We start from the raw sequence: 22,862 nt of genomic DNA, 5'->3' as shown, positions 1-22,862 counted from the left end.
AATGTTTTTTTCTTTATTAGAATTAGTAGCTCACTGATTGCATTCACCTGTTGGCAGAAATTGCTGGTGACATCTGATTCAAGGTGCAGCAATCCAAATCTGACCTACAGAAGGTAGTGGAGTATTCCCTGCTTTTTGGTTGCCATGGAGACATGTCTCCAGCAAAGGAAACCCTGCAAGATGGTACCAAATGCTGGGGGAGGAGGAGCACATATTTTACACAGATAAATCAATTCATACAAAGATGTTTATAAGCCTTAATGTTACCAGCAAATCATTTAGCCACACTTATTTTTGGATCTACTCAATTTAGGGTGAAAGGTACAAAAAAAAACAATCAAGTATACATTCTATTCCACAAACACCTCCTAGTGTGCTGTCTACATTTCTCTATCGTTAAAACAGACCTTGCAGTAAAATGCAAAGTCCGCTTAAATTGCTCCTCCCCTTTATAAAATACCTGGAGGGTCATTCACAAAGCTGCCAAAGGCAGCCAAGTGAATTACCGACCCGAAGTGAAGTGAGCCGAATGCTGTTCGGCTTGTCTTATATTCATTCTGTTAAACAGCCAATTGTATCTTTAATACAGAAGTCATACAGGTGACAGCTATTCATATTATTCATCTGTGCTGACATAAAATGGTGTAGCTCCTATGGCTGCAAGTTCATATTCTCCCAGTCATTTTCATCTAGAAGATATTAGGCAACATGATTGTGCCAAATGGTAGTCCATTCAAATAATGTTTTCCAAATGGAATGATGAATGTCATTTGTTTGGCTCTAAGTGACTGTGCAGGCTGCTGCCAAAAATCCAACTGCAACGTTAAGCAATAAACATAATTGTGATCCTGCTCAGAGTGGGAGGACAGCTTCCAACACAGGATGGACATTTTTCTCATGCTGAAATGTTTTGCTTAATTATTTAAGATCAACATGCTTCCTGACAATGTCATTTTTCTTAGGCCCTGAGCTTTCAGTTTAAAAAGTTCTCGCACTTAGCTGAATTTACTTCTGACACCATCTCCATAAAAAACATTCCTCATTTTTTTATTTAGCTTTTTCACATTTTTTTATTTTTTCATCACAGCGTGAGAGTCATTTTCAGCTTCCATGCAAACTAAGGAGAAAGTACAAAAGAGTAAGCATTTGAACAATATTACTGAATAAAATAAGAAGTACAAAAGTCCAAAGATTAAGCAATATAAAATTAGACATAAAGGTCTACAAATTATTATCAAAGTGCTAAAGCAAAGTAACATGCCACAACTAAGTTGCCTATTGGCATAATGGAGTTTGCATGTTCTGCCTGTGTTTGCGTGGGTTTTCCTCCCATACTCCAAAGACATGTTGAAAGGTTAATTGGCTGCTGTCTAAGGCCTGGTTCACACCTGTTTTACAGCGTGTTCCTACGCTCTGTAAAACGCTCAACATGTGAAAACCAATGATTGCCTATGGGCATGGCTCCCACCTGGGCGGTTTACAGCGCATAGGAATGCGCTGCAAAACGCCCAACGTCCAAAGAAGTACAGGAGCTTCTTTGGGGTGTATTTGCCGTGCGTATTCATTGGGATACAGCCGGATAGCCTTCGGAAACGCGCGTTTGTCGCACGTTTCTTTTACCGCAAATCGCGGTAAAAACGCGTGGCACGAAACGTGCATATTCCGTACGCCTAAATGTGAACCCAGCCTAAATTGTCCCTGTATGTATACATGAGAGATAGGGACCTTTGAGTGTAAGCTCCTGGAGGGCAGGGGCTGATAAATAAATAATAATAAATAATCTCCAGGTTTTAACAGTTACATGAAGAGATCATGTCTAAGGGCCCTGTCACACCATTAAGAGTGTGTACCAGTGCGTTCGGCCTCTGGAACGCAACTCGGCTGGCTCACTTTGTTTTGGGGCGGGAAGGGCCGTGGTGGTGCATTGAACTCAATGACACTAAAGCCACGCCCCCCTGCACCCGTGGTGCGATCGCTGGAACCCGAACGTGTGGCACATTAGTGCCTGCTTTCTGATCCAGTGCGATCTGCAAAAAATAGTGCATGCAGCATTTTTTGCAGATCGCACTGGACCGGAACGCATACACTAATTTGCCACGCGCTCGGGTGCCAGCGATCGCACCGTGGGCGGGGGGCGTGGCTTTGGTGCCATTGAGTTCAATGCAATAGCGTGCGTGCTCCTTTGCTTGGCGCCAGGCGGGCTATTTAAAGATGGCCCCTGCATCTGCACCTTGCTGAGAGATCTTCAGCTGTACTCTGCATCTGTGATTCCGTTCCTGATACCTGTTGACCCAGCTTGATTCCTGACTCTGTCTGCTTGCTGCCTGTCTTGTGAACTCGGCTCGTCCCTGACCATTCTTCTGGCTCCTGATCTGGTACCATTCTGCTTGCAAGTGTATGACCCGGCCTGCTCCTGACTTCGCTTCTGTGTCCTGCTTATGTACCATGCTGACCGCACGTTACTGATCTGGCTTGTTCCTGACTACACTTCAGCTCCTCACACAAGTGTTGTCTGATCTGCCATCGACCACCAGCTGCCTCTGGCATTCTGTTGTCAGCATCAGCGTATCCAGTGTGTCAAGCAGTCATACCAGCCACAGGCACCCATGCCCCTCTCTGTCTGTACAACTACGGTTCCATCTCCAGTGGGGCTCAGACAAGAGCTGCAAGGGAAGGCGTTCCTCGTCACTTCAGGCTCACACCAAGGTACGTAACAGTATGTTTACTATATCCTCAATTATGAATGAATGGAAAGTGATCTACATCACCTCCTGTTCATTCATGTTTGGGGTTATAGTAAACACACTATATCCACATGTTATAAATAAACAAGAACACTCAGTATAGAGGATTCCTGTTCATTGATAACTGGGGCTGCAGAAAAAGAAATTGAGGACTCTGTGTTCTCAATCTCTTTTTCTATTTTAAAAGGGAAATATTAGGGGTCTGTTTAGATTTCTAATATTTCCCTGAAGCACCTAAAAGTAAATTTAAAAAAAAAATATTTAATAAAAATAAAATATACATTTTTTTAAAGTTTATAAAAATAAATAAAAATTAAATATTTTAAAAAATGTGAAACAGTTAGAAAAAAAACTTTTTCATTTCGTTTTTAAAATTGTCATTTTGGTGCACCTCTTGTTACAGTGGCAGTAAGTATAAGGCCTCCTAACTAATTTTTTGACACAGGATTTTTGCCACCTTCAACCAATCAGCAGCCACAACAAATGTTGCAGGACTCAGCAGAGCGTTCCGTGTCACATGATGTTTTCTATATATTATATAAAATGTGCTTGCAGTGTTATTGGTCGATTCTGCAACTGACGGATTTGCAAGCAAAAAAAGCACAAATAGTGAAAGTGCAGTTTAATTTTAATCTACCAGTTTTCCCCATTTAGGTAATTTGGGGTTCAGTGAAAAAGCCTGTTTATTCTGTGTGTTTAAGATATCCAATGTTTTGTTAATGCACTATAACGGTAATTAAAATGTTTTCTTTTTATGTATTTCCCTAAAAAGGCCACCAAAATCCTCAGCACCAGGCCCATGATGCTCTTGATCCGGCCCTGCCTGGGGTTATTCTATATACCGTATGTGTTCAGAAATTTTATTTGCTGGGCAATTGACAATTGAGTCTTTGTTGTATGTTCTATACTTTTCTCAAAAACCTGCACAGAACTTGAGCTAAATGTGCATTTTTTGGGGGGGGTTTCTTTTTAGCACTCGTGCTAGTGGTGCTCCTAACTTATTACAACACAGAGACTGGCTAGGTTGTAATAGTAAGGGTAGACCCTCCTACTTAACAGTCAGTTTGAAGGAGGACACGCTATAAGGCATGCATCAATATGCTCAGGATAAAGAAATGTGAGAATCTGCAAAGTTTAGTACAAATCCTTGCAATTAAATGTTCATAGTTGACTAAAGAATTTTTGGAGTTTAATAAACACATGATTCCCTTAAGCAAAGAAATCCCAAAAATGGATCTGTCTAATAAGTAAGTAACAAATAGATTACAATGAGTTTTAATGATTATAGAAAAATACAAAAAATAAATCACATAGCACACACATTTAAAAACCTTAAAATGACTGAGGCTTCCCTACAACAGCTCAAATAAATGGATGTCAGTGGTGATGGTAATATGATTACTCTCGATGGGTGGCGAGCAGTCACTGGTATGTGGATCAGACTTTAAAGAGTAGATCAGATACAATTGTATCTTAATATGCAGAGGCTACTCACTCCGTTTGTAGTTACAACGTAGCGATCCACGCTGAGTCTCACACTGGATAGTTAGTTGGTTTCTCATTAAACATCCAAGATGTATCCATATGGTGATTTATAATCACAGGAATCGCTTCATTTTAGCAGTAGAGATCGTATTTCTTTCACAGGGTTATCTGGATATTCACCTGCAATGGAGTTGGTTGTTCCCTTCGTATAAAGTATTCGGGAATGTCTCCTGTAAGTGCGGCTGCACAGTATAAACAGAGTAGGACATGTCTCCAGGATGGATATCCAATGGCACCCGGATCTCGGGTCTAATTGCCGCTAAGGTATGCGAGCAAGCCCGGCTCGATCAGCTCAGCAGTGTGCTGTCCCGCCAGCCGAAAGTTTAAAAAACTCAGCAAGTAGATGCAAGGCTGTAAGGGAAGCCGGTAACACGTTATCCCTGATGCGTTTCCCCCCAGCATGTGGGGCTTCTTCAGAGGGGCGTGTACTTTTCGTTACGCACAAGTGATTTATATAGTTCATTAATGAGAAGTGGTAGAACAAACTATTTGTTAAAAATAAAGCTGTCATGTTTTGAGAGCCGCTATTAGCGCTGGCTCTTCAAGCAGATTTGCTGGGACAGTTTTATGTCCAAGCCAGTACTCCCCAAGCTCACCAATTTCGTTAAGTACATTAATTTGCCCGACAAAATAATGCATTATCTATAGAAAGACAGCTAGTCTAACATGTTTTCTGTAATATATTTTTTATAACAACACTTAGCACATAATTAACTGAACTGCTTTTTATTAGGGCTGTGGAAATTAAAGATTAATTTCTCAATTAATTGTTAAACTTTTTGATCGATTAAAATTATTTTGATCGCTAATGAAAATACTTACCTCTCCGCCAGCTTCCGGGAGTTCCATCAGCGATCTGGTGATGTCACGGACATCGACATCACCGGACTCCTCCCCCCATCCCCAAGTGGTTCCGTCGGCTAACGAAGGGAAGGGGGGAGGAGTCCGGTGACGTCGATGTCCGTGACGGCTAACTAAGTGAAGGGGGAGGAGTCGGTGACGTCAATGTCCGTGACGTCACCGGACTCCTACCCCCTTCCCTTAGTTAGCCGACGGAGCCACTTGGGCCGGTGAGTTTGCCCAAGAAACTTTCTGCACGAGCGCCACCCAAGGCATTGGCCTATACACATAAAAATTTCGATTAATCGAACACGAAAATTTTAATCATTACCAGCCCTACTTTTTATGAGAGATCGAGCAAATATAAGCCACAATAGGCATAGTTACAACAAAGGCTCAAATTTAGGGATAATCATTTCAAAAAAGCATTACCGTATATACTCGAGTATAAGCCGTCCCGAATATAAGCCGAGGGTGGGAAATGAGGCAGCTAATGGTAGATAGATACCAATAAAATTACATTAATATTTATTTAAAAGAAAAATAACCTAGCTCTGCAAGTGGAAACGGGGGTACAGGGCTACATATCATGTACTACGGATCATTTAACCCATTCATGTTAGCAGAGGATCATTGTAAATGTATTGTCTGCACTGTATTAGCAGTATATACTCTACATAGAGTATATACTGCTAATACAGTGCAGACAATACATTTACAATGATCCTCTGCTAACATGAATGGGTTAAATGATCCGTAGTACATGATATGTAGCCCTGTACCCCCGTTTCCACTTGCAGAGCTAGGTTATTTTTCTTTTAAATAAATATTAATGTAATTTTATTGGTATCTATCTACCATTAGCTGCCTCATTTCCCACCCTCGGCTTATATTCGGGTCAATACTTTTTCCCATTTTTTTTTGTAAAATTAGGTACCTCGGCTTATATTCGGGTCAATACTTTTTCCCATTTTTTTTTGTAAAATTAGGTACCTCGGCTTATATTCGGGTCAATACTTTTTCCCATTTTTTTTTGTAAAATTAGGTACCTCGGCTTATATTCGGGTCAATACTTTTTCCCATTTTTTTTTGTAAAATTAGGTACCTCGGCTTATATTCGGGTCAATACTTTTTCCCATTTTTTTTTGTAAAATTAGGTACCTCGGCTTATATTCGGGTCAATACTTTTTCCCATTTTTTTTTGTAAAATTAGGTACCTCGGCTTATATTCGGGTCAATACTTTTTCCCATTTTTTTTTGTAAAATTAGGTACCTCGGCTTATATTCGGGACGGCTTATACTCGAGTATATACGGTATGTCTGAATGGTGACCATTTTATAAAAAGCAACTGAAGTTCACCATGTCATTTATCCCAGGTGCCTCATGGGACTCCGTCTGACAGATCCATCTACATTCCTTTTGCAAAAGCTGTTTATCCCAGTCCCCACCACGTGTCTCCTTATGGACCCTATCCAGGACAAAAAAGCGAAGTTTGTCGATCCTTCCGTTATGTACATTAACATTTTGGCATTTTGTTAATGTACATAACGGAAAGATCGACAAACTTTGCTTTTTTTCACCACTGACATCCATTTATTTGAGCTGTTGTAGGGAGGCCTCGGTCATTTTAAGGTTTTTAAATGTTTGTGCTATGTGATTAAATTTTTGTATTTTTCTTTAATCATTAAACTCATTGTAATATATCTATTTGTTACTTACTTATTAGACAGCTCCAATTTTGGGATTTCTTTGCTTAAGGGAATCATGTGTTTATTATATTTTGAAACCCAGGAGCTAAGTCTATTCATCCTTTGATTTATTGTGCCACTCCTTTCCCTTGTGTGTAGACATTTTGGAGTTTACCATTATTAAATCTGGATCCTTGGGAACAATCTATGTTAAGGAGAAGAATAATACATGAAACACCATGGGGAGAGAGGGGAATACTTTGGAAGTTCTTTACCTTTACAACATTACACATGTATGCCCTCTTTACAATATATTTTCATCGGTTTCTGTGTATGTCATGTTCAAGTTTTGCACAGCTCTGCCTCATTCTGAGGCAGGATACAGTCTAGACACATCATTCTAAACACTGGTGCAAATGCTGTTCCCTTCAAATCAAACTTGTACCACGTCCTCAGGGAACAGGAACCAGCTTAGAATGAAAGTTTCACACGCATCCTAAAAATACAAAGGTGCCGAAGCTTAGCCTTTGGGAATAACTAGCGAAATACAGTTTTGTGTATTTGTTTTTTTCCTTGTCTCTTTTTAATGCCTGCAATATTTTTTTTTTGCATGAAAACTTCTGCATTAAGGAAGATTTAAAGCCCCACTCTGGCCCCCAAAAAAACCTTTTGCAGTTAGGCTTCCTGGCACTGCAAGGTGTAAATGCTTGTTAAAATGACCGTAGAGTTAAAAGGTTTTTAGGCTATTTCAAATGCTGATGAAATCACGTACAACTGATGCTGCTTCTTGATGTTTAAAAGTTGTAGCTTCCTGCAGAATCAACTGGTCTCCTGAGCACTGGCCATGGCATCCAATTTTAGGGTGGCTCATTTCCCTTGCCAAGCCCCATGGATCAACCCTTGTGTGTGCTAGTAAGCTGTGTGTGTCTCCACAAACACACAGGTACAGCAAGGCAAGACACTGCCCTCCTCCCTCCTTCAAGCTTGTAGATGGACAGCTGCTAGCGACTGCGCTCTCTCCCTTGTGATCTTGTACTGACAGGAAGTTTAGGGAAGCTGAGCCGAGAGAGTTGGAGTCAGCTGTTTGGAAACATGATGACTGTAATTGTTTGGGCAAACATTTTAAAAAATACTTTGCTGAGCAAAGTACAAGATATTTATGGGATCTGGATTCATTATTGAAAACATTTTAATACTTAGTTTAATACTAATTTAAAGTGACATTAAACTCGGGAGTTAACTCTTAAAAATGCATTCAAGTACCTTAACTATTATCAAAAATGTATCTTTATTATAGCCGTAGATTCTCAAATCATTTCTGAATTGGTGCTGACATGATCCTTCCTTCTGGAGGGTGGCTACTTTTGTTCCCCATGGTCCCTCTCACTCAAGTGATAGGCTATAATTTAAATACAAATTAGTATACTAAACATGAGATTGTAACGTGTCGCGTGTCAGGCCCTCCTAATCCTCTTGTTGCATTATAACTGTACTGCTTCCCTTTATATTGTAAAGCGCTGTGCAAACTGTTTGGGCTACATACACGAAAACAACAATAACAATAAAAATAACCAGTTGGCTGAGGACTTTGCAGCTCCCACACCCCACAGGGTGGATTTATTGGCTTTGTAAAAATTAACCACTTGTAAATAAATGGGGCTGAACTTTTGGGACATCTGTAGACATCTACTAATGTTATCTCCTTCTTTAGTTGTTCATTAATGTCTATTTAATGTTAGCAACTGTTATACAAACTGAAATTAATATTTGGATCTGAAGAAGATCTACTCCCATCCAGTCTACCAACCCTCTTGTGGTTATGAATCTTTCCATAACATTAATGGACCATTTGGAAGGCTTGGGAGGTAGGAGAAGGTTGGTCAAGCTTGACCTTTACAAAGAGCTGAGATCTAAATATAAATGAATGTGACCATATGACGTGGTTTACACCAACAGTAACCTTTCTTCGGCCCTTACATCACTACTGTTACTACTATAGTAAAGTAGAGGCCAGAGGAAGGAGTCACAGAGTGCAGAAGTCATCCAACACTTGCAGAATTGTTGCATGCTGTTTTTTACACCTTGAATGCCTGTGGCAGACAACCCAGATAGAGAGAGTGGACAAATAAAAAGGCAGTGCTGGACATAACTCTAGAAAATCAGGCTTTTATTATATAAAGAATGTATATTTCACTTTGCATGATAAATGCTTCCCAAATTACCTACTGCGCAAACTAGTGAGACAAAACAAACCAATGATCATTCTCATACTTGACGTTTGTGGACAACACAGTATATTACTCTCATAATTATTCCTCCTCTTTCTGAAAAAACTAGGGAGACACTTATAAAACTCTGGTAAATCCAGACACATCCATCATGTTGGAATCATTGGTATTTACCTCACAATTACCAGCAACATTTGCCACATATATAGAACAGTGAATGTGACATCAGGTGTTAAAACCAGTGAATATAGAGCGAACACGCAGTCAATCCTTATAATTTACACAAGTTCTAGATGGTTCAAATGTAGCACACAGTCTGATTGTCTTTCTTGGATGGTCAGTTCAATTAAATCTAATATAAACAATGAACCCATAATTTGATTTTCCGATAAGAAAACTGTTTAATGTAAAAATAGCAATAATAAACCCACTTGTCAGTATCCTTACATATTTTTTTTATTAGTATTATTGGTTGATTATCTTATTAAATTCCATGCATACATTTTGGGATACCAGTATGACAGCAGTTTGGTATATCACATTGTATGTCACTAATAGGGTGAATAGCACAGTAAGTACAGTGCTGGTTTCAGAGAACACAGAGTTGGTAGCATATGGCGTGGGGTTTTTGGCACCAAGAAAAACATAGACAATAAAAGTGTCCCTATTGCCCGATTTTCACTCTAATCTTTTCTAGTGACAACTCAGAATATTGGTTTCTGCCTCACTTTTAGCTCCAATGATGACAGTCACCAGTACAAAAAGAGAGAGTGAGTCTCTCTATCAGGACTCAGACTGTAATAAAAACCTGACCGGGGTACTAACACTTCACTACTCACGTTAAAATAAGTCTTGGGCTTAGATACATTGTTAAGTGACCTATCAGCAAAGGGTCACTTGTTTTCAAAAGCATACCTTCTAATAAAGAGGAGAAAATACTTACCATTATGGTGGCTCATGTCTTGAAATGCCACCACTTTTCAGTTCCATGGCCATTGCACGTATTCAACCAATCAGATGGATCAATGCCTTTTTTCCAGCACCGCACACAGAGGTTCCTCCTGCTAGTTCATATGTCCTGTGGTGATGTACAAGTCAGCAGTAGGAACACAGTGTACCGTGGAGGAGCAGTTATTTGACCAAATCGAAGCGTGGGATACTTGCAGTGGTTCTGGAGCAGTGAAGTGAAAGCAGTTCAAGACGTAGGCCAATGGAAAAGTAAGTATATTCACTCTTCTTTTGGCAGGTATGTTTTGGATAAAAGTTACCCTGTGGTGACAGAGTAACTTTAAAATAACTGTGAAACTTAACCCCAACACTCAATCTGACCCTAATTAGAGGGGAAACACTATTAGCAAGTCCACCAGACAAGGTACAGTTAAAAAAGGGAGTACTCAGCCCTATTACATATCTTCTTTTTTATATACACACCATGAAAATAAGAGGCCCTACAGTATGGTGTTTAATACTGCAAGGCACTTTGACATTGATTTTATTTGGCCACATTATGCTCATCAAACTAGATTATATTCACACTGTTATAAGCAAGGTATGCACTATAACAAAGCTAAACTAATTATCTTTGGTAACTCCAGTCTTATTTTGAAACCCTTCTAAAACACATCCTCTTTCCTTTTCTTTGTCAAACTTCATCATGATCAACAAATGCATCTCAGATAAAAAACATTTGATTAGAAAAACACAGTCTCTTTAACCTTTGTCCTCAATTAAATCCCACACTTTTAATTCCCATATGCTATTCTGTTGCGTTTATCTTTTTTACCCTACAACAATTCTCTAAAACTAAATTCTTTCCACACCATAGTCAGATCCCTCACCTATTGGTCTGGTAAATTGGCAGTTCGATAATTCATTTTTGCAGACACCAAATACGGTTTGGAAAATACATAACCATTTACTTAAACCATCTGACTGTCTCTTCAGCCATACCCCTTTTGGGAGGTCCATAACCTTACTCTGTGACACAACATTATTAAACTAACAGCCATCCACTAGAGAGAAAGAAAGGCTAAGATTAAAGACCTCTCCTGTCAGTTGTCTGACCTTGAATCTGATTAGAAATCCAGTCCATTCAATTCTTTAAAGCAAAAAACAGAAGCCACTAAAGTGCAATTAACTATATCATTAAGGGGTAGATGCATAAAAAGGCCTCAGCTGAAAGAAACTATGCTTTTATTTTTGTGTGACTAAACCAGGACCTATGCTTGTGAAACCGATAAACTACATGAATACCATGACCCTTGTAAAATCACAAAGCCATTACTTTTCATTCTTATCCAAATTACAACATCCCTTCACTAAATCAATTTTCTGAATCCTTACCTTTCCTGGAATCTCTAAATGTTCCAAAGAACAGTTTCAATGAATAGTTCTAGCTTTCAAATCCATGAGATCTTCAAAAATGCCAAGCTTTAGCAGCTTTCTAATTGTAGTAAGAAATCTATTGATATTCTAGCAGCCTGGCTGGTTAATTTGATCATTATCCTAAAATCTAACCCTGCCTTACACACATTATCTCTTTCTGCAAATATTGCAATCCAACATCTGGAAAAGAAATTTCAGCTCATTTCTCTGTTTTTCTCCTTTTTCTTAATATGTATAAAACAGTTGATGCTACATCATGGGAGCATCTAAGCCAGGGGTAGCCAAACTCCGGCCCTCCAGCTGTGGTGAAACTACAAATCCCATGAAGCATCTCTCTCCGGGAGTCATGTCTGTGGCTGTGAGAATCTTGCAATGCCTCATGGGATTTGTAGTTCCACCACAGCTGGAGGGCCGGAGTTTGACTACCCCTGATCTAAGCCCTCACGGGCAGGGTCCTCCTTACTATCTTGTCTTGAATTGTATTGTGATTGTAATGTCTTCCTTATATTGTAAAGCGCTGCACAAACTGTTGGCGCTATATAAATCCTGTATAATAATAATAATAATCTCTAGTATATGTTGCCTAAATAGACTTTTGGAGAGAATGGTTCAATCTTAGATATCAGCTCTGTACAAGTCCTACTCTGCCCTTGTGTCTTATACTAGACATTCCTCGAAGGACTTCCCCACAGAAAGGGGCAGTTGGGTAGGTTGTCCAATTTCCTCAATCCTCTTATTCTCCTGGTTAAGCAAATTAGAACAATCCAGATGTCAACAATGTCAATTAGAAACAATCCAGATGTCAGCAACACTGTTGTTGCTGAGATTATTGTTAAAACAAATCTATTTCTTACTATATCCTTTGGGCCCTTATCCAACCATTGACCTCCCTCTCCTCTCTTCTTTGTATAATGGAGACATTTTCAATGGTTCAATCTTGTGCACTTTGTGCGCCCCTTGGGCACTACCCCTTTTATTGGTCCTCTTTGAATAGGGATAAAACTCACCACTCCATAAAAAAATATGTTTAGGTTTGGCCACACCCATTAGACATCCATTCTCTTACAGATTATATTATATTATAAGGACCACCATACCCACTATTCATACAGTATGTGGTCTAGGGACAATTGAATCAAGAACTAAATCCTAGTGAACCTGCACCCAATGTATTCTTTGCTATATATGCTCCAAAATGGAGGCTCTCATAGACTAGAGTTAGGACCACACTACACAGAGAGGCCTTGACAAGGCAGTGTGGCTTTCACATATTTTGCAAAAGTTGTGAAACTAAAACCACTTGTTTAACCATAAAAGTTAGACAGTGTCATGTTTTTGTTTTTTGCAGGCTAGCTGGTAAGTGTGCTGGAAAACATTTAGCTTTTCTAAATCCAGTGAAGACTGAACACTCAATTAGGATACCACTTCTGAATGCTTTCTTAATATTACATCCCTCAAAAGCTCACAGTTATGCTCCTCATTTGGTTTACCCTGGCTTATCTCTTATGTGATGCATGCCTGGTGGTCCTGTCCAGTAGTGGCAAGTATCAAAGGTCCTCAGGCTGTAAAGCACATTATTTGATATTTACATTAGTAAAGACAGATATTTAAATAAAAATTACACACAAAGACAGATAATTAAATAAAAATGAAAAAAGTAACTATTAAACAACCCATTGCAGTTACCTGGTAAAAATCAATGGCCTTTTTTCCCATGGTGAAGAAATGCTTAAAGATTTTATTGTAAATGCTTTCTCGTATTCTATTGGACTCCCACACAAAATTTACTGGAACTGGAATCCAGGAATTATCCATGAGCACTCTACAATGTTGCACTATGTGCAAGGGTGCCACAGGCGGTCTTGCCATTATGTAAAGCATATTTGCACATTATAGAAAACAAATGTCTTAATTTGCCTTCCTCCACCTACGTACCCCACCACTGCTGCCATCTTCTCTGCCCAGTGTCTTTACTCTTTGGCCGTTAGGTGACTAGTGATGAAGTAACTCCTGAGCATGTGCATCTAAGTCACTTTGTCCTAGTGCCTAGCTGAATTATTGGCATCTTACAGATGCAGGGAGTGTACACTGCGCCAAGGATATGTTGCAGTCAGTGTACAGTATAATTTTTTTAAACACTGCTAGCAAACAACTAAATACATTGTTTGAAGAAAAGACAGAAAAAACTCTTCTACGAATAAAAACTTTAAATTTTAGCTGTTTCAATTAAAAGATTTTTTTTTAAAGTAGAACTGTGGTTGGGCTATGGACTTTGAATTATATATATTCATAAGAAGCAACAAATAAGCTTTAAACAAGCTCTCTGTGTATTTACAATAAAACAATTCATCCTAAAAGCTCACACTACAAGCAGTTGAATTGTTTAAGTCGGGTCTCTGGCAATGTTCTCTCCCCTTTTCCCATGAAACTCTACTGTATTCACATTAGAGATCAGAAGTCACTGCTGGCAGAAGTAGCTATGGTGAAAAAGTGCAACTAACAAGCTTCCACTGCAACCTTTGAGGATTATTGTGGTATTGTGGTTTCTACGGGCTATTGGGGCTTGTGGTTTCTATGGGCTGTTGGGACTTCTATAAAGTATTGTGGTCTTTATGGACTATTGAGGCGTCTATGAGGTATTGTGGTTTCTATGGACTATTGAGGTTTCTATGGGGTATTATTGTTTATATGGACTATTGGGGCTACTATGGTGTATTATGGTTTCTATGGGATATTGTTATTTCTATAGGGTATTGTGGTTTGTATGGCGTATTGTGGTTTTTATGGGATATTGGGGCTTCTATGTGGTATTGTGGTTCCTATGGGCTATTGGGGTTTTTATGAGGTATTGTGGTCTCTGTAGGGTATTGTGGTTTCTATGGGGTATTGTGGTTTCTATAGGGTATTGTGGTCTCTATGGGGTATTGTGGTTTCTATGGGGTATTGTGGTATCTATGGGGTAATGATATTTCTATGGAGTATTGTGGTTTCTATGAAGTATTATAGTTTCTATGGGGTACTGCACTTAACAATCTTCATTGAACAAACTATACCTGTATATGATTTAGTAAGCAAGCACTTTGCTTACTCTTGTTTACTTTTTCCTACCAATGTCTTGATACTGGTTGATATGTGAAGCATTTGCTTTTTGTGGTTGTTTTTAGCCTGTGACATCAGGAAAAGAACTGAAAGCTGTTTGACCTGCCTCACAAATACAAATCCTGACGCAGAAGATTATTACGTGTGAGGCTCCATCTTTAGAACAGAGAATGTAACATTGCTGAGTAAATTGTTTCCTTGGTTACTGCTTTTAGAACTGGAACGGTGCAAATGCTTTTCCCTCAAGTTTGTTTTGTAAACCATAATGTGAATGGCTCTTCTATTTGGATCTAATTTGTTATTTATTACATAAAATACAAGTTTGATGTTTCTGGTTGTATTTATTTGCTATAACTATAACTATATTTATCTTATATAAGTATCTTATGTATTGTCAGTAAGGGGAAAGCCACCCATAGACATCCACTTTTAAGCTGAACAATTCAAATATGTGTATGGGGGCTGTTGTACCTGCCAAAGGATTCATTCTGTACATCCTTTCTCATGATCCAGGCTTCCTTGCCAGCACAACCAGATCCTCGACCTGCATGATGACAGCACAGCTTGGTCAAAAGCATTGGTCAAACCACACCCTCATGTTGCTGATTGGACAATGAAGGAGAAGCAGTAAATTGATTGGACATCTATCTGCTCACTCTGTTCTCACATCCAATTGCAGACATTTTCCTCTACCAATACAAATGCTGCTTTGCAAGGGATTACAGGTGCATAATATTAAGAAAAATTTAGTTACATACTTTAGCTGAATTTAAAAATACAGTGGGGAATTTATCACAACTGGAATAGACAAAATCTGGAGGAGTTGCCCATAGCAACCAATCCAGTTCTGTCTTCAGTTTGTTCAATTAAGATTTGAAAATGAAAGAGAAAAGCTGAGAAAAGCTAATGCAGTGCTTGCACCTGACTACAGGTCAGGTGCAAGACTTTGCCCAATCAGGGCTCAGTATTGAGTTAGAGCCATGATTGGGCAAAGTCGTGATGACTCTGCTCGATCATGTCTCGCATATCAGAGGACGGCAAACTACACAATTGGGCGGAGCTAGCGGTGACCGCTAGCTCTGCCCAATTGTGTATGTTTTGCCGGCATCTGTCAAAATGTGGGAAGCAGACGGGATGGCAGCCAGCGGGTTTAAAAAAAAAAAAAATCTATTAATTTTTTATTGTTTTATTTTTTTATTTCGGCGGCGTCGTGGACGCTGGACGTTGTGATTGACCATGGATTATGTTTTTGTTTATCTGGATTAACATTGACTTCAAGGTGTAAGGATTTAATAGCCTATGATGTAATGGGACTACATTCTTCCCTACCAATCTGTGGGCCTGTGTTGCCTGCAGTTGCGATCCAATAAGTGAGTTATACTGTATTTTTATAATAGCAAACAATGAAAAATCATCTTCTATTGAGTACTGGATTGGTTGCTGGCAGTTACTGCAATGCCATTGTTTCAATAGGAAAACTGCTGAGCCAACCAAAAAAAATCCAAAATGGTATGTTTAACTTTTCAACTTTCCAACCCCTTTTCTGTTAGGATTGTGTTTTGCAGATTGAGCATATTTATAAGCAAAAGATTTAAAAAAAACCCTAAGCCCCCATTCACATGTGTGTGTCAGGAAAAGATGGAGGACGTGCATGCGTGCAAACCTATATTTCGTATGGCCGGTAAACATACTCTGGTGTGCAGGCGTGCGCAACCGGAAGTGCGCAGAAAGACATGCACAGGTCCGGCGGACAGGAAGTGATGCCTCATCCTTATGGATTGCCTTACATAAACATGCCTTTTACTGCCTTTTGCTACAGTGCTGGTGGTCTTCAGCTAGTGCCCTTGTGAACCTGTTACCCTGTTGGATTGCCTGTTGCCTTGTTCTTAACCCGAATCGCCTTGACTCTCTGTGCTTGCTGCCTGCCCACTGACCTCGTCCTGTTTATTGGACTCTCCCTTGTCTGTCGTTTCTATACCTCATTGCCCGGCTGGTACCTTGGCTTTCTTGACCAAGCTCCTGCTTCACGATTCTGTCTCCACACTGCCTGGCTGGTTTGACCTCAGCCTTCTTGACTACTCTGCTTCTGGACATCTCCAGCACGGTGTCACGGCTCTGTAACAGGAGATCAAAGGGAGTTCAGTACACGATTCTACATTCTGTAATTAGCGTGCATGTCTGATGCCCCGGGCAAGTAGTGTTCTGGGAGGAGGACATCCCGTATGCAATGTTTATTGAAAAACAGAAATGTTAAAAAAGTATACAAAAAACATGCAAATATGACATAAAACACAGTTTCAGCACTATGGAGAGCTCCAGCTGGCACATTTGCTGGCCTTCCTATAGCTGCTAAAACCAGTTACTGTACTTAAAGTATAACTAAAGGCAAAACTTTTTTTTTTTATATTTAAATAGAAGGAAATTAGATAAAACACTTTACCTTTCCACTGGCTTCCATAGTGCAGGGTGGCATCATCCTGCCAATTAGATAGCTGGGAATGCTGACTGGCACTCCAGGTGAAGACACTGCAGCGCAGTGCAGGTTTGTCTGCTCATCATATTCCGGCTACTCAACATTCTCCAGGATGTCACCAGAAGGATGATGACATCTTCTAAGTACTGTGGGCAGAATTCGGGGGAAAAAATACGTGTATTATCTAGCTGTTTTCCCCTACAGGTGCTTTTTTGGCAGTTTAATGCAGCAATATAGGAAGGGGAGGAGGGCCACACTAAATAAATGCACCTTGCTATTCATTTGCAAGGTCAGGTTTAACTGGACATTCACTACTTGACACATTCACTGCATTATAAATATAACAAATGCGACTGGCAAATGTGCAGCAAATCAAAAAAATGAAAATAGCAATGCCAGGTTGGTGGTTATAGGGCACTGCCCATATACATAAAGCAGTTAGTGCCCCTCAAGGTTGCAGTAGCACCTACCTTGCTATGACCTCTGCTACTCATCTGTACTGCTGCCTGTAATTAATTACATGCATGAATTATTATTTGTGCTGACAACAGGCATGATTGGTGACCTGATGTGATTATATGGCTCTGTAATCCACTGACGTGTTCTCTACACTCTCAGATAATATTATTAGAAGTATATTGAGATGCCATAGCACTGCTACATAGTCTGTTAATGGAAATAAAATGTTGCATTACCTTTTGAATTACGTAAGCGGTGGAGAGTTCATTTAGTTATGTGAATTAATGTATGTATATTGTGTAGATAAGGTTGTACATAATGTTTGGTAAGTACATGTTTTTTTTAGCCAAACAACAATAAAATAACAGAAAAGGAGGAAGTGTATTTTATTAAAGTTCACCCATAGTCAGGCATATATTGATTGATTGAAAGGAAACAAAGGGGGCGCCTTTCCTGGTGCAGATCAAATTTATTTTCAATAATCATAGGTTAAACGAAAAAATACTCACAAACGAGGATAGATTAGAGTCATATGTAAAGGCTGTCAGGCAGATAACGACCGCTGGAGAGATCCAGTGTGCTAGTAGCGTTGACGCGTTTCCGGGGCACGCCCCCTTCATCAGAACCTTCATCTGATAAAGGGGGCGTGCCCCGGAAACGCGTCAACGCTACTAGCACACTGGATCTCTCCAGCGGTCGTTTATCTGCCTGACAGCCTTTACATATGACTCTAATCTATCCTCGTTTGTGAGTATTTTTTGCTGGCTTGATGAAATACTATAAAGTGGAATACATCCTCTCAAGCTCAGGTTGGAGCTGATAATACATTGACACCTATTTAAAGCGGTATGGCACCGTTGGTTTTGGCACAGGGCCTATTGGCACTGAAAGCATTTGAAAATAATGAAGTACTATAAGTACTACTTCTTTATCAGTGAAAAGGTGTCCCTGCAACAAAGCAGCCTCTTCACACTTAACCCTCTCCTGGCTTCACACTGCTTTGGACCAGGGCTTAAAAGCATAATTATATCCTTTATTTCAGAACCCATTCTCCAGTCTTGCCCCTATTTACTTATGTAAACATTTACTGGAATTACACAATTTCTGTGGCTTTCTCACTTTCCCTACACTTCTTAAACTACCTAGGAGATCCCCAAGGGTACCCTATCTGACAGAGAGATCAAAGGCCTATTCTTCCAACTTGGGGTACAGCGCTCCACACACTTACTTTCCTATTCTATGAGTAACCACTGACTCCAATAAATGTTTTAATTATTTCTGAGAGGACCATTCTTCATATAGACCACCAAGACAGAAAGCATTCTTTCCACTGAACACCAATCTAAGAGGCTCCTGTTGCCACTAACCTCCAGTGTAAGGGAGAACTTATGGCCAGGAGAAAACTGAACGTAATTCAAACTGTAGGTGGCCCTGTCAGCAACAACCCCACTCGCTCAACAGAAGTTGAATTTTCAATCGACTTTTGGCAATGGTGCTGGTCTGAAAATTTGCAGCCCAGATGCAGGCACTGTTAAGGTATTCAGCAACCACTGGAGCAGTGGCTGATGAATACAATAGCCAGCAGCAGCTAAACAATGGGAATGGGGGAATCACTGGATTTCCCATGTTCAGCCCACGAGTGAAATTCTAAGCATCCATAGCCAGCTTAACTCTTAATCTCCCTCCAACATGTTACCCCTACTATCACCCTAATCTTAAACTCCCTCCCATACATAAACTATTTCTGTAATGCTTACCCCCCCCCTTCAACATTTAACACCTAAACTATTGCTTTAACTCTTAATCCACTGCCCCCAACACCTTCCCTTTGTCTGTACCATGAGGCCAATCTTTATGTTGCTGGTGAGGAATTTTCCCAGTGCTGGGACATTGGCTCTAAAATAATTTCTTTTTTTTTTGCAAGAGGCTTAGTTTAGAGATAGAGATTTGTAGGACACTACTAAGCTTATGGATACATTAATTTACTAAAACAGTCAAGGTATGTGAAAGTGTTTAGTGTGTAGAGCTCAACCACACTCTATACACTAGAGCAGTATTTGGTATTGTTAAGGTGTCCATCAAATACTCCACTAAGTAGTGATAGGTGTGTTGCACACTTGATTCAGTACAGATCTATCTTTTGTTTTCTGATCTATATGGACTGCAATGCAACAGGAGAACAAATAGAAAACACTTGTTTGAAACATAAAAAACTAGGCTATGTTAACACTGCGATGAGAAAGCTCATGGAGTCAGCAATGTGTGTGTTTTGGAATAGTTGTTCTGCATCATACATAAGGATTCCCCGTGCCATACAGCAATAGGTGAATAGGTAAATAGGTAGCAATAGGTAAAGAAGTACTGAGGTTGTGCTCCCTGTATGCCTCTCAAAGTTTAATTTTCTGATCTGACAGACATGCACCTTTAATACTGCATTGTATGCATCACGATAGCCCATAATATTAAATAGTAAATGACACCATATTTAGAAATAAGCAAATATAATATTAAACAGAAACATTTTCTTCATTTATATGATAAATATGAAGAAGACAAAGCCTTGAGTAATTATTGCAATGCACCAATAAATGGAAGAGCTTTATTTTATTATACAAGCTTAAATGTCAGCGTAACATTTGGAAACACATACCATCCTGAAGTATTAAAAAAAAGTAGAGATTCCAATTAAGTATTTTTCACAATAAAATATGAACAGCACTGTGTGCTGTATGTTGATAGCTTATTATTTCCTATCTGACAATAAAGTGTGTCCTTGTTGGAAAGTCAGCACAAATGAAAAGAGAGACAGCCAAGAGATTAAAGCACTAGTACAGGAGTGAACTGCACATAAACTGGCATCACAGTGAGTAAAGCTTAATTATCTTCTTAGTCTGTTAAAAAAAAGACGCATGTCCATCTACCCTGTTTCCCCGAAAATAAGACCTACCCCGAAAGTAAGACCTAGCACTATTTTTCAAGATTCCTGTAATATAAGACCTACCCCGAAAATAAGACCTAGTTTGGCGGTATCATGTGAGGGGGAACTTGAAGAGCAGGAGAGATGGTATCAGCCTGCAGGGACATACTGTATTAAGGGGATGACAGGGTACTCCCTCCAGCCAGCACAGTGACAGGGAGCACTCCAGTACCATACTTCACCAACTGCTGTCCCCCCGAAGGCACTGCTTAATGTAATGGTACTGTACTGTATTGTGTACCGGTAAATGGTACCATACTTTACTGCGCTGTCCACTGTCTGATGATCCCACTGCTGCACCGCTGGCACCGCTGTCCCTGATGGCAAAGCATGCCAGCGCTGTAGAAAGCAAGGCTGCGGCAGAGGAGGGAGCAGAGCCGCATTAGCAGATACACCCCCTGAAAATAAGACCTAGTGTGTTTTTTGGAGGCAAAAAAAATATAAGACAGTGTCTTATTTTCAGGGAAACACGGTAGGAACAAAGGAAAAAATGAAAAACAATTGCTGGTGATCCAGAGAAAGACAATCCGTATTTTTTCACACATTTCACATTTTTCACAGCTCTTTAGTAGAACCCTTTACAAATGTGCAGGTTAAACATCTTTTCCTACAGTCATAAAGTTGGCCTTCATGTTGGCGACAACCCTGTCACCAACTTAAAAAGGGACAGAAGCCATCAGCTGCATAATTCCCATGAAGTAAAAATAGTCACGGGCTCTCATTGCGTCGGTGCCTGGGGCTGGAACTGCCATTAGAAACCATGGGGCCTCATACAACCTACCTGATCCTCATGCCCAATGCATTGGTATTGATGATGCCTGCCTGCAACCAGCGTCCGGAGCAGCTTAGAGAAGAGGCTTTGGGGGACCAGTTGTACATATGGAGGAAGTCCGGTGGAGCAAGGCATGAGGTAAGTATTATGCCTTATTCCTCTACCCATAAGCTCAGAAAACATTTAACACTTGCAGTGTTGGGGCCAACTGCAAGGATAATTTTTCCTGTCTGGAGTGTGGCTTTAACCACTTGAAGTCTGTGGTGTTAAACCCCCTTCCTGTCCAGGCCATTTTTCATTATTCAGTGCTGCTGTACTTTGACTGACAGTTATTCCGTTATGCAACGCTGTACTGAAATGAATTATATACCATTTTTTGGGACAGATAGAGCTTTCTTTTGGTGGTATTTAATCACCACTGGGGTTTTATTTTTTACTATATTAAGGATCCAAAAAAAAAAAAGAACAGTTTCCCCTATATTAAATTATAAAACATTTATTATTACCCAATTGTTTAGTAAAATATAAAAAGCAGGGTCACATCAGGTAAAAAGACACCAAACATGTCAAGCCTTAAAATTGCGCACGTGTGCGAAACCTCAGAAAACTACAATACCCAAAATTGACCATAGCCGACGCTTTAAAAGCTTTTACTGCTCATCAGTTCAGTGATTGATGGCCCTAAAATTATTGCTCTCACTCCGACGTTCGCGGCGATATGTAACACGTGTAGCGCAACATGTATTTGGTAATGTAAATGGGAACTAACACAGAGCAATTTAACAGAAATGTAATACAGCTGATAGATTTATAATTAAAATGTTTAAATAAACGCACTGCACTTACCATGCCATTTTAACATCTCTACCCGGGAATTTTAACAACAATTCACACGTTCAGCCATGTAAATTGAAGATTTACCACCTATGCAAGCTACCTGAAACCCAGGACGGTATTATGTAACTAGAACAGGATGGTCTCCCACCAGAGGCGTAACTAGAAACCCCAGGGCCCCGGTGCAAGAAACCATTGAGGCCCCCCCCCAATAAAAACATGATTTTGATACCTTTTATTTTCTTCTATTAAATGAAAAGTATTTTTTTTTTTAGCGGGGCCGAGTGAAGAGGATCCGTCCTCTCCCAGTCCCAGCTTAAGCATGTGCTGCCTGGCGGCGCCTGCTGTGTCGGTAGCGGCCCTGCCAGGCAGACAAGTGACACACAGAGGCGCCTCTCTATCCCGCACAGCCACTCATACATGAAGAGTTGAGCAATAGTTTGATTTAGATGACAATAGAAGCAGGGACACAGAGGAGAGGGGGGGGGAGAAAGGGAGGGGGAGGTAGAACGAACACTGCACACTAAACCATCTTACCTGCAGCCTGCTCAGCCGGCCGGGACTCCTACACGCTGCACGCCACGCCTCCGAATGACTCATCGCCCTGAAGTCTCAGAGAGATCACTCTGCTCTCTCTGAGACCCTGGAGCTAAGAGGCAGATAGGAGAGAAGCAGCTCAGACGGGCACAGTACCTTGCAGCCGAGGCCGCAAGGAACTGTGCCGGTCTGAGTGCGTGCGGACGGCAATGCATCCCTGCCGCACAGCTGCCCATACATGCTACGGGTAGCTGTGCAGGGATGTAGCGGCAACTCTCTG

Source organism: Nanorana parkeri, unplaced genomic scaffold (genome assembly GCF_000935625.1).
Source record: "Nanorana parkeri isolate BGI_ZX_2015 unplaced genomic scaffold, ASM93562v1 scaffold272, whole genome shotgun sequence".
Classification (NCBI taxonomy): domain Eukaryota; kingdom Metazoa; phylum Chordata; class Amphibia; order Anura; family Dicroglossidae; genus Nanorana; species Nanorana parkeri.
The sequence above is the reverse complement of the archived record's forward strand: the minus strand, read 5'-3'. Positions refer to the sequence as shown.